The sequence below is a fragment of the Mus caroli genome, unplaced genomic scaffold (assembly GCF_978045245.1).
Source record: "Mus caroli unplaced genomic scaffold, Mus_caroli_1 scaffold_6, whole genome shotgun sequence".
Taxonomy (NCBI): Eukaryota; Metazoa; Chordata; class Mammalia; order Rodentia; family Muridae; genus Mus; species Mus caroli.
This window is the reverse complement of record NW_028227261.1, coordinates 105,367,848-105,386,531: the sequence shown is the minus strand read 5'-3', so window position 1 is coordinate 105,386,531 and position 18,684 is coordinate 105,367,848. Positions and strand designations below refer to the sequence as shown.

General features: G+C 40.1%; 1 protein-coding gene across 2 annotated transcripts in view; it reads left to right on the top strand.

Moving 5' to 3' along the window:
* Positions 1-18,684, top strand: part of Plppr1 (phospholipid phosphatase related 1) — a 286,325-nt gene that overhangs the window by 206,651 nt on the left and 60,990 nt on the right. The gene's annotated exons all lie outside the window — the stretch shown is intronic.

Here is an 18,684-nt window from a genome sequence, read left to right as displayed (position 1 = left end):
AAGTGGGAGGGTGAACTCCTATCAGACCCTGGCGGAATATGGAGTCAGCGGAGAATGCAAATAAGACTCAAGGATGATGCTCCATTTTCTACCTTGAAATACTTTATTGATAGTAATGTGATTTCCAGAGGCAGCACTGTATGAGAGAGGGATTCAGTAGGTAGAAAGAAGAGACAAAATGATTCAGAATGGAAAATCTTGAACATATATTGCTTAAGGAACATCTGGGGCAGATGTTACATATGTATTCAGAAGTAAAAGTCTAAACTCTAGACCTTGGTACTTTTTCATACTCTAGGGACTTGAGTATGAAAGAGAGCTTGGATTACAGCAGTCATAGGTCATCCAATCATCAAGATTCGTGTGGTGGTTGAAACTATGGAGAAGCTCACTATAAAGTAAACTCTGGTCCCTAGGAAAGGTGTTCATGTATAAATAAGGATTTCCCTATCCAATAGACACTTGATTTCTCAAAGAATGTATGTTCTCCCAGGACAAACACCAGAGAAAGAACACCAAGCTAACAGTAAAATCCTGGAAATACCACCACTATTTGAAGTATGCACCTGAGGACAGTTGGCAGAAGTTTGTCTTAGGGTTTTATTGCTGTAAAGAAACATCATGATCACAGCAGCTCTTATAAAGGAAAGCATTTAACTTAGGCTGGCTTGTGGTTCTGAGGTTTAGTCCATTATCATCATGGCAGGAAGCATAGTGGCACACAGGCAGGCATAATGTTGGAGAGGTAGCTGAAAGTTCTACATCTGAACTGATAGGCAGTAGGAAGAGAATGACACTGGGCCTGGCTAAAGCATCTGAGACCCCGAAGCCTACCTCCAGGGACACATTTCCTCCAACAAGGCCACACCTACTCCAATAAGGCCAATTCTCCTAATTGTGCCACTCCCTATGAGCCTATGGGGGTCATTTTTATTCAAACCATCACAAGGTTTGAGGTGGAATTCTGAGACCTGGAAAAATGAGAGAATCAAGCACGAAGAAGAATCCCGACTAGAACTGTGGACTACTGCAGTCACACCAAACAAGCTTAGCATGGGAAAGTAACATATGAACTCTTCAGCGAGGTCACTGATAACCCTAATGAAAGGAATCTGAGAGAGAGGGGACCAGAGAGCCCAATGGAAGGAGCCCCTGGGTAGCTTTGCAGGGGAGAAAGAGAAAACTGGATGATATGCTTAGAGAATAATGGCCACAAGGTTTTGTTTCTGTATTCCATGTTGGTTGCTTTCAGTGTTTAAGATCTTTGCAGAAGCAGTAATGTTAAAGCTGCTTAACATTCAAGAGGAGAAAAATACACAAATGGAGAAGCTCTCAGCAAGTCAAGTCAGTTAGCAGCTGACCCTTTACAGGACATTTCCTTTGTCTGGTGGCTTGAAGCATTCCCGTTTGTTGAGTTGCTTCCCATGTTTGAGCAATAGATTATTTTAGATACATGTGTTAGGAATTCTCCTTTTTATTTATATTAGTTTATGGTTAGATTCAGCTCTTCATTTTGGGTATGGACTGACTCTGATAAAAAAATTATCGGTACTTACCAAATCCCTGTAATTTGGAGACAATTTCTTTACTCTTCTGATTTGTAATGCCTTTGGTATAATGAAACCCATCTTGAAGGCAATATTAGAACCAAGAATCCCTATGCATAGTAAAAATACAGAAACACTTATAGAAGTTTTAAAAGCCAGTAAGCACCTACAAAACCTGTTTGCCATCTTAGTATATGATTTTAAATGTGGTATTAAGGATTATTACAAGTCAAAAAGAAAGAAGCATACAAAGATGCAAAATATATGTAAATCTACGTTCCATACAAGGTAGAGCACAAAGAGTGAATAAATATGTGTAAGATGTTTAACGTTCTAGTTATTAGGTATGTTTTAGACTGCAAGAAACTCTAAAACCCCAAAGATAGGTGTGGAAGATAAAAACATCTTTGTATTATCTTACAAAGTTGAGAGTACATATTATCTTATGTTCCAGAAAAACTACTCATAAGTGCCTTCTGTTGAGAAACTTTAGCTACGCCTCAGCTGACAGGATAGAAGAAGTTATTTATATCAACAATGAAAACACTAAGAAAAAAGCCTTCAACATGAACAGTAAAATAGGACTGAGCCTCAGTTAAGTGCAAAAGTGTAGGTGAATGAACACATACCAAGTGAAAAAACAAAACTGTGATATAAAATGTTTGCTTTTAATGTGTGTGTGTGTATAAAATCTGTGGCTAGGAAGATGTCTCCACAGGCAAACTGCTAGCTGTGCAATCACGAGGACTGAGTTCATATTCCCAGCACCCACGTGGGTGTGGCAGACTGCCAGGACTCCCTTTACCCAGTACCCATCACTGTGAGGCAGTCTATCTATAATCCCTGGGCACTAGAGCTAGAACCAGAGAAAAAGCTCACTACATAGATTAGTCAAGATCCATGAGCTCTTAGAGCCCTACCTCAATATATATGCAGGAGAGTGATAGAAGAAGGTACCCAAAGTCAATGATGGGCCTACACACACACACACACACACACACACACACACACACACACACGCACTCATATGCACATCTTCATGAATACATTGATAAATTGAGTGCCTTGTTTGTATGTATAAATGTGTGTATGTGGGGTTATGTGATCTTTATCTTCAGCCCCATGCAAACCAGTTGTAGTATGCGCTTGTAGTACTAACATTTGGAAGGTAAGTGTATAAGGATCAGAAGTTCAAGGTCATTTTTGACTATATATCATTTTGGGCTGCCTTGGAATATATGAAGCACTATTTTTATCTCTGTTCCTGTCTCTCTACCTCTCTCTGCCTTTCTCCCTCTCTATGTATGTGTATATAGATGTGCATGTACATATATGTATGTATATGAAAACACATGCATGCACATTCATATGTCATTCTAGAAAAGGATACAGTGTGCAAAGAAGTGATATAAATTCAGGAAAATGATCACATCATTAGGAGATACAACAAAATGCAGTAGACAAAGATTAGGTATACATTTGCATATATATCCTGTACATGTGTACATACACATACACAGACATACACATCTACATACAAACACATATACACATACACCTATACATCATACACATGTAAAGAAGTTTGCAATTCCTTGATGATGTTCTGCTTCTGAAACTGGCTGGTATGTCCAGATTCAATTTATTGTGTATCTAACATATACTAAATATATTTTTATGAAAATTAAGTATTAGATCTCAAAGCTTGGGGAGAGCTCTGTGTCTAACTTACTCTGGAACCTTGAACTTTAACTTTAGCCACTTAACTTGTCGGAGCTTTCCTTCCCTTTCCTGTAACAACAGAGGCTAGATAATCTCCCAAGTGCCTTTCATTCCTGAGTCTATAATCGTTTATTAAGGGGTCTCACAGCACATTTGAATTAAAAACTTCCCTAGTTAGCTTTCTAACAGTACATATCAACAGTTCTCAAAACACGAGGGAAGGAGTAATGAGTTGTCAACTTCCCTTATAATGAAAAATGGAAAATCAAAATAAAAGCAAGGTTGTATTAGAACATTTGAAAGTATGTAAATATTTTTATTTTTATTTTATTATTGTATGCAATTTTATAACTCTAAGATAAAGTATTATTGGACTGTAAGCTTCTTACATACTTTCATTATTTTTTTTTCTTTTTTTATTGGATATTTTCTTTATTTACATTTCAAATTTTATCCCCTGTTCTGGTTTCCCCTCAGAAAAACACCCTCCCCTATCCCTTCTCCCCTCCCCCTGCTCACCAACCCACCCAATCCCGCTTCCTGGCCCTGGCATTTCCCCCACACTGGGGCATAGAGCCTTCATAGGACAAAGGGCCTCTCCTCCCATTGATGTGCGACTAGGCCATACTCTGCTGCATATGTGCTCTTTGGTTAGTGATTTAGTCCCTGGGAGCTCTGGGGGTATTGGCTAGTTCATATTGTTGTTCCTCCTATGGGGCTGCAAACCCCTTCAGCTCCTTGGGTCCTTTCTCTAGCCCCTTCATTGGGGATCCTATGCTCAGTCCAATGGATGACATGAGCATCCACCTCTGTGTTTGTGAGGCACTGGCAAAGCCTCTCAGGAGAGAGCTATATCAGGCTCATGTCATTATTTTTTAAAAGAACACATAAGCAAGGATAACTCAGTAAATACTGAAATCTAGGGAGAAATAACATCAGATGACAAAAATATCAATAGATACTTCCAGACAAGGAACAGATTAATCCATAGCACAACAAGCAAACTTAGAAACATTGAGGCAAAGTTAAAAACTTCTTGCCCACCCTGGCAAGCAGGAGCCGCAGGTAAATGAAAACAGACTCCCCAGAATAAGAACTCACATCCCTGAACACCCATCCTCTACTTAGGAGGATAGACAGGCCATGCCACATACAGTAGCAACCCTCTTTGACTCTACCAGCACAAAGCTTGAGGATTCTAAGTGCTGCGCACATACTGATAATGCTTACCATATGCCAGGACAAGTCTAATCTTTCCAGATGTAAATAGTTTAATGTTCACTTTAGCCCTTGTCGGTAGATGCTAATGTCTATTTTGCAGATGAAGAAAATAAGCCTTAGTGACTTGTTCCATGTTACAGGTAGTGAGTGGCAGAAAATGGGACAACAAGCTGCCAGGCGTAGTCGCTGGAGCTCAGACCAAGGCCCTCCATACATTTTCTAGGACAGTTTTAGCAGGAAGATGTAAGAAAATATGAAGACATGTTGGAATGGTTTGACGTACTAAGTTCCCAACCCTCTGGTGGCCCTTAGAAAAGATCAGAAGGCAGAAACACTGGGGCTATGGATGGAGCTCAGCAGCAGAGTGTTTGCTTGGCATGTACAAAGCTCTAGTGCCACAGGAAACATTATCAGTTATCCGAGAATGCACACGCCTTCCTGAACCTCCCCTGCTTGGCATGCTTGGCCTAAGCCGGATGCTCTAAATGTGTCGTCTTCTAAAGTAATTTCACATTCCATTGAATAAATTCCCATGGACAAGACACACATTCTTGCAGAATGGCAGAACATGTGGAGTGCCAAAGAAAACACACTCTGTGTTGCACCATGCACAGAAAGTTGCAAAGTGGAACAACTATTTTCCAAGGAACATACATCATTCCACAAGGATAACAGAAAAGAGGCTCAGAGCATCTCTTTCATGGCCTCCAATCAAGCATAGCTGTCCTTAAAATGACAGCTTTTCATAAGAATAGGGAGATTACGGGTTCTGGCTCAGAGAGCTTTTCCCTATCACGTGTATTAGGATAATTGTTCTTCTAATTCAGATCTCTAAGCAGCTTAATGCCTGTTCTCATCTTATTTCAACTTAGAAAGAACATTAAGAAATTGTCATATGTGTCCAGAGGATGCTAAACCATTCAAGCAATTCCAAGCTCTGAGTCCTGTAGTGGGGCTTGCATCCCCTCCAAAAGCGAGAAACTGAACAGAGCCTCTCTCAGGACAAACCTTAATCTGAAAAGTGATTTTAAGGAATATTAGGTAGGTATAACATCTTTCTAACCAAGTGCATTTGGGGACAATAGAACCTAATTCAAGTTAATTGAAAAACATTTGCTTCGTTCAGTGCTTCCAATTTGGTAAAGCCACCATGAGTGCACCAAATCTTCCAATACAGCAATGCTATTAACTCAAGAGATTTAGAGAGTCACTTGTGGCAAAAGATAGTCAAATCTACTGAAGTCATCTGGCCCTTTCAGAATTAAAGTAGCCATTGGCGTGCAAGTGTCTGACAGTGTTCATGCTAGCTTGCCCTTTGGGTGTCTCTACTTGAGAAGATACTGGGGAACCAGAGCTTTCTTGTCTTGGGCACTTAGAGTACTTTAATGAGTCCATGAATCATTCAGGAATTATTCTAAAGCCCCATGATATTCTAGCCCGAATCTTTATATATATACATACATATATATGTATATATATATATATACATATATATATATACACACACACATATAATATATATATATATATATATATATTATATGTAAGTACATTGTAGCTGTCCTCAGATCCTCCAGAAGCAGGCATCAGGTTTCGTTACGGATGGTTGTGAGCCACCATGTGGTTCCTGGGATTTGAACTCAGGACCTTCAGAAGAGCAGTCGGCGCTCTTAACCACTGAGCCATCTTGCCAGCCCTATATATTTTTAATATGTGGTTGTGCACGTATCTTCAGGGGTGGCCAGTTCTAACCATCTGGTAACAACTGGAGTAGCAGATAGCAAGTAATCAGAAAGAGTCCAAAGAAGTATCTGTTCTTTGGGATTAAGGATGGAGAGTGGTACCCTACATAACATGCTTTATCATTTCTACTTCTGTTGATTCAAATTGTTGTTTATTTTTCTGTGAGGAACATCTCAAAATTTGGGTTTGGAATTAAGCTTCGTCTCTTCACCTAGCCTTGGATCTTTCAGTACAGTCTCTCCTGTTTCGAATAGACATCACTTTGTGCATTGCTAATATTCTTATAGTTGCTATTTATTAAATGCTCAAGAAAAGCTTAGAGATGATTTCATATTTTCACAAACAGTAAAAAAAAACTATACATCATAAATAGGATCTTTTTCTTACACATGTTTGTATATGAGGGACCTAAATACGAGCTTGTTCTGCACGTAAGAGAGGGCACATGTATAAGAGTTATTCTGAAAGCCAGACAAAACCCATAAGCAGTCTTTGCTCCAATCCTGAATTCTTGAATGCAAAAATCTGCTACAGTCTCTTAGAAGTTCCTACAAGTTTTACCTTCTTCAGAGACATGTCTTACGTCTCAACCCATTTCCCTACTCAAAACACTTTGGTGATTTCCTTTGAAATGTACACTTACATTTGGCTGCCTGGAGCTTCCAAGACTCTCCTCTTTGTTGCTGTCCCATCTCCCAACTTACTGTAAGTCAGGCAACACAGTGATCAATAGGTGTGATCAATAGGCCCTGAGCACACCCCTATATTAATCGGGACTCCATAGCTAGAAATGGCAGTGGTAGAAAGAGGCAAAGAGAAGCATGTATGTAGATATATACACAGCTCATGTACTGAAATAAAAAGAGTCACAGTGTATTATTAAGAGAATAACAATCTATAGAACTGCCTAGGGTTGTGATTCCAATACATACATACATACATATATGCTAAATCTAGTGTGGGTTATGTGTGGGCAAAATAGAAAGTCTGGCAAAATAAATAGGCAGGAACTAAAAATGAATTTGTAGTCTCTGGGTTAAATTCTGATGGTTTATTTTTAAATTTGTGTATTGGGATAGTTGATAATAAAAAAAATAGTCCAATATGGGCTTGTTTTATGGTGCCCCTCTGCTTACACAAGACCACCACACGTTTATCTACATGCTTATGAAGATTTAAATGAATTGAGATGAAATGTGGCTAGCACACAACCGTGGGATGAAAATTTTATTTCAGGTCTCCACCTAATTGCTTTCCGTGGGAAAATTGGCTTCATTTAGCTGCAACCTGAAGGAAGCAGATGCAGACTGCACCTGTGACCTTCCAGCCAGCCCCAGAGATGGGACAGTCTCGTTCGCATAGCATCTTCTCCTGTGTTTGGATGTGGCCTTACCTAAGACACAGTGGAAATTAGGAAACTCCTTACCTACTCATTTCAACAGAAGGCTGGAACATCTAAGTCTTTCTGAAATGGGGAGATTTCCCTGTTTTAATTCGAAAGAAAAACAAACTAGTTGTTTGGGGGAGAAGAGTTTTTCCGTTTCTTCTCATTTTGCCTAATTTCCAAGTAAGGTAGCAATGAATGCACAGGGAAACAAGAGCATCCTGCTCCTTTCTGCAGGGAAATTAAACCAGTATCAATGCTTCCATTTAAAACTGCTTTAAAGCAAACCCGGGAAGCTGTGTGGCCTTAATTGTCTTCTTCACCATCATCTTTAACATGGGCTATGCTTGGCATGTCAAGACTTAGATTTGCCTTCTCTTGTGATGTGGAAATCACTTCTCAGAGCAATGTTTTCTAAATAGATCTTGGATTTAGAAGCTCACGATGAGAAAAGGATTCATATTATGAATAACTAACAAGAATTCTTATGATTTGGATTGAAGGAACAAGTGAGATTTTCCATTTTTGAGACGGGGTTCACCTATGTATCCTATGGTTTGCCAAACAATCCTATAAATATTCTACAAGTTGATAACAATTGTACCTTGTGAAGGAATAAGTAAATGTAAATTATTGTATGCTAAAATATACTCCTGGGAATGCCAGTAAGCCCTGAGAATATTCCACTAGCAAAACCTGTCAAATTTAATCCTTAGACTAAGGGAATAAATCTGCATTTAAATCCTTAAGTAAGTCATCTTTTCTTGCAACATCACACATTAAAATTTTAATGTGGCTATTTATGACTGCAATATGAACTAGCCATAAGAAGTAATAACACAGTTCTTACTTGATTTGTTAGGATGAGCGAGAGGCCAGGAGGCTACACGTGAGGCCAGAATTCTACTGGTCTTCCTAAAGCCAATTAAGAACTCAGAAAGCAAAAGCCACATGGATGGTTTAACACTAGACTGTACAGCTGCTGTAAAGTCAGGTTTTGCTTTGTGCACTGGCTGTGCCTGCTGATTAAGCCCATAGCTCTCATACTGAAAACCTTTTTCAATTATAAATGAAGGAAAGTTTTAAGATGGCAAGAAAATTACATTTCCCTTAGAAATTATACGTGTGCTACCTTCAACCATTTCTTTAAAAAATTGAGAAGGTCTCATGTGCATGGATAATGAGGCTTCTTCTCTCAGCTTACTCAAACCCCCTTGAATGACTGATTCACTCAAAAAAATCTGCTACAGATGTCTTAGCTATCAGAAATGGCTTGCCTTTTTTTGTCCTTTGAATGGGGATTGGTGTTCTGGATGATTAGAGCATGGTAGCATTAAAGTTCTCACTGTTTTCAACATTTTTGGCTAGAGTTGATATATCAAAGGTTCTTCTGTCCCTTCTCAAGCCTGGTGTCAGCTGTGGCATTCGTATCTGAAAGCTAGCAACAAGGCCTCCATATTGCTTATTTGTTGTCTTTATAGCTTACCCACTTACGATACAAAGTAAGACCCTGAGCATCAAAACCCAAGCACATATGTGGATTTATAGCAGGTTCCAAGCCAGACCCTCTACTTCTAAATCCTCTGCATGCAGAATGGGTTGTTTCATCCCCAGCTCTTTGGATTGGTGATGAGATAACCAGCTGCACCATGTCACTGAACACTTCAGATACAGGACTTGGAGGAATCAAATTGAAATTCACTCCTTCAGAGGTGGCTTTCATTGTATAAGAAGACACTATGCCAGCTGCAGAGGCAGGGGAGCAGTCGGTAGTCCTACCCGGCTCTAAAGTCTATGAAACACAACAGCGACTGGACCAGGAAGATATTCACAAAGGTGCAATGACAGCACTTCTGTCTTGGGAGGAACCAACAGCTATTTGACTGGACTTTAGGTTTGTTCAATGTTTGACACTGTAAACCGAGCTAAAAGGGAATTTTTAAGAGCAAAACAGACTCCTATAAAATCTGAGGAGTATGGATAGACCTCACCATAAATTGCAGCAAGTTACTTAATAACCATTAAAATTATAGCTATGCTCTTTTCCTAGGCATCCTGAGCATAGCACTTTGCATGCATGGTTCATTTTTCCATGTGTGTGCAATCTATTAGTTATTATCATGTTGCCAGATTCAGTTGACCATACAGCGCAGGTCTATAGTCCTGGACTTTTTATGTCCTGAATCCAAGTGGTCCATAAGATACATGCTCTATGAATCCTGCTTCAAAGTTTTGGGTGCACTTTATGAACCTAGGTTGTTTCAGGCGCTGACCATTAATTAAGTCAACTCTAGGCCAGGGAGTCAATTTTGCAAGAGAACGTGGCACTGTGGGTTTCAATATGCAATTCTCAAATATGTAAGATCATAATCTGGATGAAAACCTCAAATGAGGTTAACCACTAGGCCTGTGGGACTCCTCTCCACCTTTGTAAAGCATGCAAAGGGAGATGTATATTTATTCACACCAGCCTATAAGGAATAGGGCTTGCTAGATAAGCTGTTTTACCTATAAGACTTAGGGTTCTACCTGAGTATCCTCAGACTGGGATTACAAACCTGTGCCAGGAGCCCTGGTATTTATTTATTTATTTCTAATTTTATATGTATGCATAGTTTGTCTACATGTGTGTATGTGCACTATATATGGGCAGTGCCTGTCAAGACTAGAAGAAGGCATGCCCTGGAACTAGAGTTACAAATGTTTGTGAGCTACTATGTGGGGGCTGGGGACTGAGCACAGGTTCTATGCAAGAGCAGTAAGACATCTTAAAGGTTGAGCCATCTCTCAAGCCCCATGATTAGCAGTTTTACATGAGTTCTCGTGGTTTACCTCTGGTCTTCATTCTTCATGGCAAGTGTGTCACTGATTGTGCTGTCTCCTGGGCCCCAAGTCAAATTTCTTTCATATAGAGTAAAAAGAATCATTAGTTAGGATTGTTCCTCTGCTTACCTTACATCTGTCAGAATCTCTGGAATTATAGTCAATTTTAAAGTCACAAATCAAGACTAGAAATAAAAGTAAATTATTTCCAACTAAATAGATACTGCTCGTTAAGGAAGCAATAGATATTGCGTGATAAGCAGAGACCTCTGCCCAGCAACTTCTGCAGAGGGAAGACAAATGCAAGCCCTGCAAAATGAAAGAGTCGATGTAGCAAGAAAACGTGGCATTTTCAGTCCATCAGAGGAACTCGGCTAGGATGACCTGTTCATCAATACCTCTGGAGTTTCTCCCCTACAGCAGCAGCAGCAGCAGAGACAGGGGGAGGAAGGAAAGGAGGGAGGGATGAATGGAGAGAGACAGACACAGAGACACAGAGACACAGAGACAGAAAGAGAGACAGACAGACAGACACAGAGAGGCAGACAGACAGACACAGAGAGAAACAGACAGACAGAAAGACACAGAGACACTAGGCCTGGTATGCCCTTTTGAAACCTCAAGGCCTACTCCATGCACACCTCCTCCAAGGCCACACCTCCTAATCTTTCCCAAACAGTCTACCGACTGATGACTGAGCATTAAAATATATGATCCTGTGGAGGCAATTCTCATTCAAACCAGCACACCCACCTTTACCAAAGAGGTGAAATGAGCATTCATCATCTAGAATTGTCTTTTCCAAGACCACTCTTTCTGCCAGTTCTCATTGCTCACACTTTCCCATGCATTTAATGCATGCTGAGCTCTGCCCTTTCTCAGTTCTGAGGATGCCTGTAGGGCAGGCATGGTCCCTGAGCATCTCAGACGGCACATCCTGCACAGGCCCTGAATTATTCACTGCTGTGTCCTTGCTCTTGGACCTTACTTTAATCTAGGATGAGTATTCCCAAATGTCAGTGTTCTTTTCAATTTCCATGCTGCTTTCTCAGATGAAAGTTATGCCTGCCAGTTTTGTAGCACTGTACATTCAGCATCCCTTCTACGTATCCATACATTTAATTAAATTAGAAAACAAAAAACAAAAAATCTAGTATCAGACTATCAAGAGAAAACTATGTGACCCACTTAATTTTAATTTCTTCCCCATATTTATCTCTCCTGATATAACTGTAAAACTGGATATTAAAACTCTGTGTTTCTTCATGCAATCCACAGTAAGTGAGCAATCTGATAGACTAGAGAAAATATCTAGGTGACTAAATATACATAGGTACTCTTTGCGTTTGGTCTATTTAAAACAATTATTGTTATTCATGTGTCTGTGTGTCTGAGTGAATGTATGATCACATGTGTGTGCATGTGCCCTGACAAGCTAGAAAGGGCACCTGAGCCCTCAGAGTTCAAGCTACCAGTTACCATGTGTCACCTGAAGTGGATGCTGGGACTGACTTCAGGTCTTCCAGAAGAATGCCTTTAAACACTGAACTATCTCTCCAGTCCTGCACTTGTTATTTAAGTGGTGTCCATGTAGGAAAGGAAATGATCCTGAATTGAGAGATACAGTATGTATACCCCATGAAATGAGGGATGGCTCATCACCCTTGTTGGCAGAGACCATACTTGTGTTTTGGGGGGATTCTTACTCACCAAACCCATGTGAAGGGCAAAATCCAATGTGTTTGCTGCTGATAAAATTGCTTATTTTATCTAAATGGCCATGTATTATCTCAGATTGTACAACACATTACTTTATAAAAAGCAACAACTATCCTGAGTGAGGTAACCCAATCACAAAAGAATTCACATATAATCACTGATAAGTGGATATTAGCCTAGAAACTTAGAATACCCAAGATATAAGATACAATTTGCAAAACACATGAAACTCAAGCAGAACGAAGACCAAAGTGTGGACACTTTGCCCCTTCTTAGAATTGTGAACAAAACACCCATGGAAGGAGTTGCAGAGACAAAGTTTGGAGCTGAGACGAAAGGATGGACCATCTAGAGACTGCCATACCCGGGGATCCATCCCATAGTCAGCCTCCAAACGCTGACACCATTGCATACACTAGCAAGATTTTGCTGAAAGGACCCTGATATAGCTGTCTCTTGTGAGGCTATGCCAGGGCCTAGCAAACACAGAAGTGGATGCTCACAGTCAGCTATTGGATGGATCACAGGGCCCCCAATTGAGGAGCTAGAGAAAGTACCCAAGGAGCTAAAGGGATCTGCAACCCTATAGGTGGAACAACAATATGAACTAACCAGTACCCCCTGGAGCTCGTGTCTCTAGCTGCATATGTATCAGAAGATGGCCTAGTCGGCCATCATTGGGAAGAGAGGCCCATTGCTCTTGCAAACTTTATATGCCTCAGTACAGGGGAACTCGAGGGTCAAGAAGTGGGAGTGGGTGGGTAGGGGAGGGGGGAGGGTATGGGGGACTTTTGGGATAGCATTGGAAATGTAAATGAAGAAAATACCTAATAAAAAATATTAAAAGCAACAACTATTTCATCTAATTTTGAAGGCTGGAAAGTCTATTATCAAGTCCATTGTCTCATGGTGGTCTGTAAGCAGTCATGGCTTTTATGTTTACATGGGTGGTGGCGTCAGAGAGAGAATGACTCTGTATGTCTCTCTTTATAAATTTTCTGATTCACTGGAGCATTAGAATCTTCCCAGTGGCTGCATCCTCCAAAAAGAACTAGTTATCCTCTCCCAACGGCTACCAATTGCTACTAGCTCTTCATTGATGTCTTTCCTCCTTTGGCAGGGATAAAATTGCCCAATCAATTTGAGATTGATTTCTCTGTGTCCCAGGACCAATGTATGAGATATCTTCCACAATAGAGTCTTAACACATAGTTACACTGACTAACCAAGAGCAATGGCAATATACCATGTTGTTTGTAGATCTGTGGTGTCTCCTTGACCCTAACTCATAGAGAGATAGCCCATGTCTTGCACTTCAGGTTTCCTTTAATAACCAATGTCTTCAGGGAATGACATTGTCCACCCATTCAGGGTAATTATATGCAAATGTATTTATTAAGACAAGGCCTCCCTCTGTAGCCAAGCAATACCTCAAACTCACTGTAGGCCAAGCTGGTCTTGAACTCATGGTAAAATCCTTGTCTCCACCTCTCAGGGCTAGGCCTGATGATTAGGCAGAGTAGGATGTTAACTCTTTAACAGCAGAGTCAATGATGGAATAGAGGTCCTGAAATTCCAAAGATGAGCAGACAGAACAAATTTCAGTGATATAGATAAGATCACATGAGTCATGAATAAGGCAGCTCCCAGTGATGAAAGAAAATGGAATGAATACAAGTGGGCCTTGAAATCATAAGTGTTAGCTACTGGCTGGATAGGGCATGAATTGAAAGGAGGATCCAAAGATTCTACTGACATTCCTATAAGATTGAGACCGTGGTGTTGGACTGTAGAAAGAGAGCGAATACAAAAGGGAAGAAACATGCTGTTTCCAGCTTCAGCATTTGCACCATCTATGAAGACTATGCTGCTGAGAAGGCTAAAATAAGCAGGAAATAACAGCGACTGGAGGAATTTGGAGTTAGTGTGAAAATGGATGTGGCAGAAAGAAATGAACCTCTAAATGAGAAAGAAGGGGAAGATAATTAGGGGGTGTGAAGGACAGAGCTTTGGAGGGCACCATCATTTAGGAGTCAGGTTGAGGGAAAGGAAGAAAACAAAGCCATTGAAAGCAGTGCCAGGAGAGGGAATTCAGTATTTTAAAGGCTAAGAAAGGAGAATGGAATCAACCTTGACTCTCACACTGAAATTATGTGCAGAAAAAAAAAAAAGATACTTAAAAGCAAGAGAAGGAACTGAATTTTTACCAAGTCCAGGGCATTGTGCTAAGCATTTTCCACGTGTCATCTCCTTTTGCTAACTACAAGGGTTAAGTATAAAGCAGTAGTTAAAGAGCACTGGAGGGGCAGCTCCTGCAGGCTCTACCATTCACCACTTCTGAGAGCTGGGGAAAGTCCCTCCTTGTCTATGTGACGATAACTCCCAGTGTGGGTGTGTCATAAACATGGTGCATTTAAAGTTATGCCATCATGTTACCTGGTTGATGATTGCATATCATTGTCTTTGATTTGACTTACTTTTATAAGCTCTGTTATCTACAGAAAGCCACCACAGTCCATAGACCCAACCTGCTCTAACAGTTTTGTTAATACTTGAATATTCTCAATGTCTGCATGTGGTTGAAAGTTATTATTACTGGAATAGTAGCAGTTTTGTCCCATCGTGTTCTTACCTATAGATATCCCTTGGTAATTCTTAAAGAAAGGGTGGTGAATTCAAATATGCCAGATCAGGTTCCTCAGATATTACTACAGGATGTCTTTCTCAACTACAGCTCAATTCCCTGCTACTTCAAAAATGCAGACCTGCATTTAAAAAGCTATAGGGTTGCTTAGAGATGCCCTCCAGGCCTTGCTACCCAATGTTTCTGCAAAGCTAAACTGAGAGAAACTATAGTTATGGAGAAGCTCTGAAACACACGTATTCCACTCATGATTCAAGAAAGCAGTCTTTTCTCAGGACATTTTGCACACTCCTCATTTAATCCTCGTGATAACTTTAAGAAATGGGGACCACCATATTAGTAACTCATTTTATAAATTAAGAAACTAAGACATAAGAACTTATGTTCTAGTAACAGTAATGATTCCACACTCTTAACCTTTCTCAGCATCGTTGCTGTCAGAGTCAAACTGCACAGAACTGGAGTGCCCACCTTCTTCATTCTATTTCACACTCTCACTTTTGTTAATTTTACTTATATGCACTTTAACATATATTTTGTGCATGTGGTGCGCAGTGGCTTCAACTCTGAGTCTTCTGGATGCTTAACATTCTTTCTACTACTGAGCTATATGCTCAGTTCATATTAAGAATATAGTGATTTGATATTATGTCCCACTTAAAGAATAGTGTCAAATAGTTGTTATTTATTACATCAACCCTTTCATAGGAATCCAAAGGAAGAACTCCTGTCTGGATTTCTACTTGACAGTAGCAATTGCTTTGTTTTTTCATCTCATTTTATGTATCCAGAATTTTCTTATGAAAAGACTGTGTTAGACAGTCTGCATTCAGAGGTGTAATTCCTATCTCTATTTTACTATTACTGCAATAATTTTCTTTCTTCTTCTGTTCCAACTTCCTATACTTTATTTTATGAAAGTTAAGGCACTTCTTTTGTAAAACAAAACAGTGGTAGGTAAGCATGTCTAAAACTGAGCTCAGCGGCAGTTCCCTGTAAGAGCTGTCAGTTTGCTATCATTAGTAGTCCATTACCAAGTTAAAACCAAAAGCATCATTAGAAATTGAAATATGTATTTTCCCAAATAGGGTTGTGGTGGAATTCTGTGCCTCTGGATCCCCAGCTTCTCCCAAAACTTGGGAAGGTGGCTACAGCAGATGAAGGCTCCCTGATGTGCGCGGGCGTGAGCACACACACACACACACACACACACACACACACACACACACACACACACACACTTCACTACTACCCGGAGCCCTGAGGCCCCAGCTTGTATCATATCAGAAGTCAATGTTCTACAATTACTCTAAATTTTATGTTTACTTGTTTGGCTTTGACTTCCTTGTTCCAATTTGTGTGACATTAACTTTAATCAGCAGAGATTTGGGGAGAAACACTACACTATCAACCACTGGAGTCTGGGTTTCTAGTTCTGCTGGCATCTGCCTCTCAAATCCTTGTGGTACTACTATCGTGCTATACACGTTCTCGTATTAGACTGTTGTTCTGATAGAAGAAGGCCTGGAAAAAGTCCCTGGCCTGTGCTCTCCCTACACTTTATTATCATCCCTCACCCATAATTGCCTCTGTCACAGTGACAGCTTCACCTCTTCCACCAGTGCTCAGTCTGGCTCAGTCACACCATCTGTTTGTGTGACAACAACATTATGGACTCCCTCCATGCATCCCTAAGTGGGCACGGGAAGGAATATAAGATGGCATGAGTGCCAGCTGGCTCTGGTTGCACAAACCTAGACAGTGATGAATCATGACCCAGGACAAGGAGGATGGCTGATGGCTAATTGTAGATCACCATCAGTGCAATGGGACTGGCCTCTCTGCTCATGGACACAGCTTATCCTGTGTTGTTTCTGTTCCTGTAACAACAGAAATGGTTTCTTTTTATTACGCTGTCACAAAAGAGGTTTCAGTGGGGAAGAATAGTACAACATGAGTTCTGAGTTGTTCTGCTTTTCCCTTCTCTAAAGAATAGTAGAGAACATTGTGAGGAATTCAAGAATTACTTGACAATGGCAGGAATGAACTTCTAGCTTTTTCAGTGGGAAAAGAGCTAAGGCAAGTTATAAGTGGGTCAGTATAAACTGCTGAAATTCCTGCTTACATCCACCCAGCAAGCCTTAACCATTCTCCATTCTTTGTGTCTTGTAATGTTCATTCATTCATTCATTCATTCATTTATTCATTTCTCTCTGAACACTACCTCTAGGATTACATCAAGCAAGTAACTGTTCAAGATTTAGCCTATGGATTTAAATTTAGGTACATGATGATGAAGTGTTTTCATGTTGCAGTTAGTTAATTTTGACATTAACTTTAAGACATTTCTATATTGTTTCTACTCTGTGCCTTTGTATTGATTCTGCTGTGGTGTGTGTGTGTGTGTGTGTGTGTGTGTGTGTGTGTGTGCGCGTGTGTGTTACTTCACTTTCAGTTTCCTCAAAAGGAATTGGGGGCACAAATACACCCACTAAAGCAAAATGTTCTTTCTCAGTAGAGAGATTTAGATGCCATTTTTTTCTTTTGACTCTGAAATGTCTCCCACAGATCTCATCTATTCACCAATTGGGAGTTGTCTAAGAGCTGATAAAGCTAAGGAATAGAGAAATGTGCTTCTAGCAATATGGAAGAAACATGCAAAGATAAGCCCAGTACATAGTTGAAACATACACTATCTGGCAGGGTCTGCTTTCAACGAATAGCAACTCTCTCTACCAGGGCTGACCTATTTTCTTTTCCTTGTTTTCTTATCCCTCTGTATAGGATGCAATTTTAATGCTGCCTTACAGAAAATTTTTGGCTTGAGAGGTTTTTGCTTATTTGGGGGGAGGGTTGTTTATTTGGGGTTTTGTCTGTTTATGGAAAGGGGTATTGCTATTATTTATCTGGAAAGGGAAATTCAAGGGTAGAGCATACAACTTTGTAGAATGCTTGTTTAGTAAGCACAAAGCCTTGGGTTCTTGGCTTCAATACTCAACACTGGATAAATGGATCATGGCAGCTTATGCCCATAACCCCAGAACTCAATAAACAGAAGCAGGAGGAATAGTAGTTCAAGATCATCCTTGGCTGCTTGATGAAATCAAGGCCAGCCTGCATGAGACTATGTCTCATCAAAAGCCCAGTGTTTCTAAACCCTTCAAACAGTATGGCTTTCCTTGCATTGCCTCACACGTGCTTATGAACAAAAGCAATTTTAAATTGAAGTTGTATAAAGACATCTGAATATATTGTTTTCCCATAATGCTTAGCATGGTACTTTAAACAAATAAACATTTAATAGCGTTTTTCTCACTTTAGTTTCCACATTTTGCCAGTGCACTGTCTGATCACATGATCAGTTACCATAGGTAATCCGGCCATAGTCAGGTCTGCTCTCTGGACCTCAGCTTTTACCTCTGAGAGAGAGCATGAGATCCAAAGGACTCTACCTTCTCGATTGGTCTTCAGCTTCCATAGTCTCATAACCAAAAATCCTTGTTTCCTACCCACCTTTTTCGTTGCTATCTTACCTTGACATTTTGATGTCTTCCGAATAAAATGTGAAAAATAATATTGAACTTCCATATCTCATCAATTACTCATACTTTTTACAACTACCTACACTAATAAGCATCTGGAAAATTCATGAGTCAAGAATGGGTCTCATTATGTCTAAATCTTTTGAAGGTAGTGTGTCTATAAGATAGGATCAACAGCAAAGTGCTTGCTTTTCTAGTAGGAAACATTTGGGGGGAAATTTAGAAAACACTCCAATAATATAGGGCATGGTTCTGCAAAAGCTCCCTAGCCCTGACAAGTTTATTTTGCTTTCCTTTTGTTTTCTTCCTTCCTTCCTTCCTTCCTTCCTTCCTTCCTTC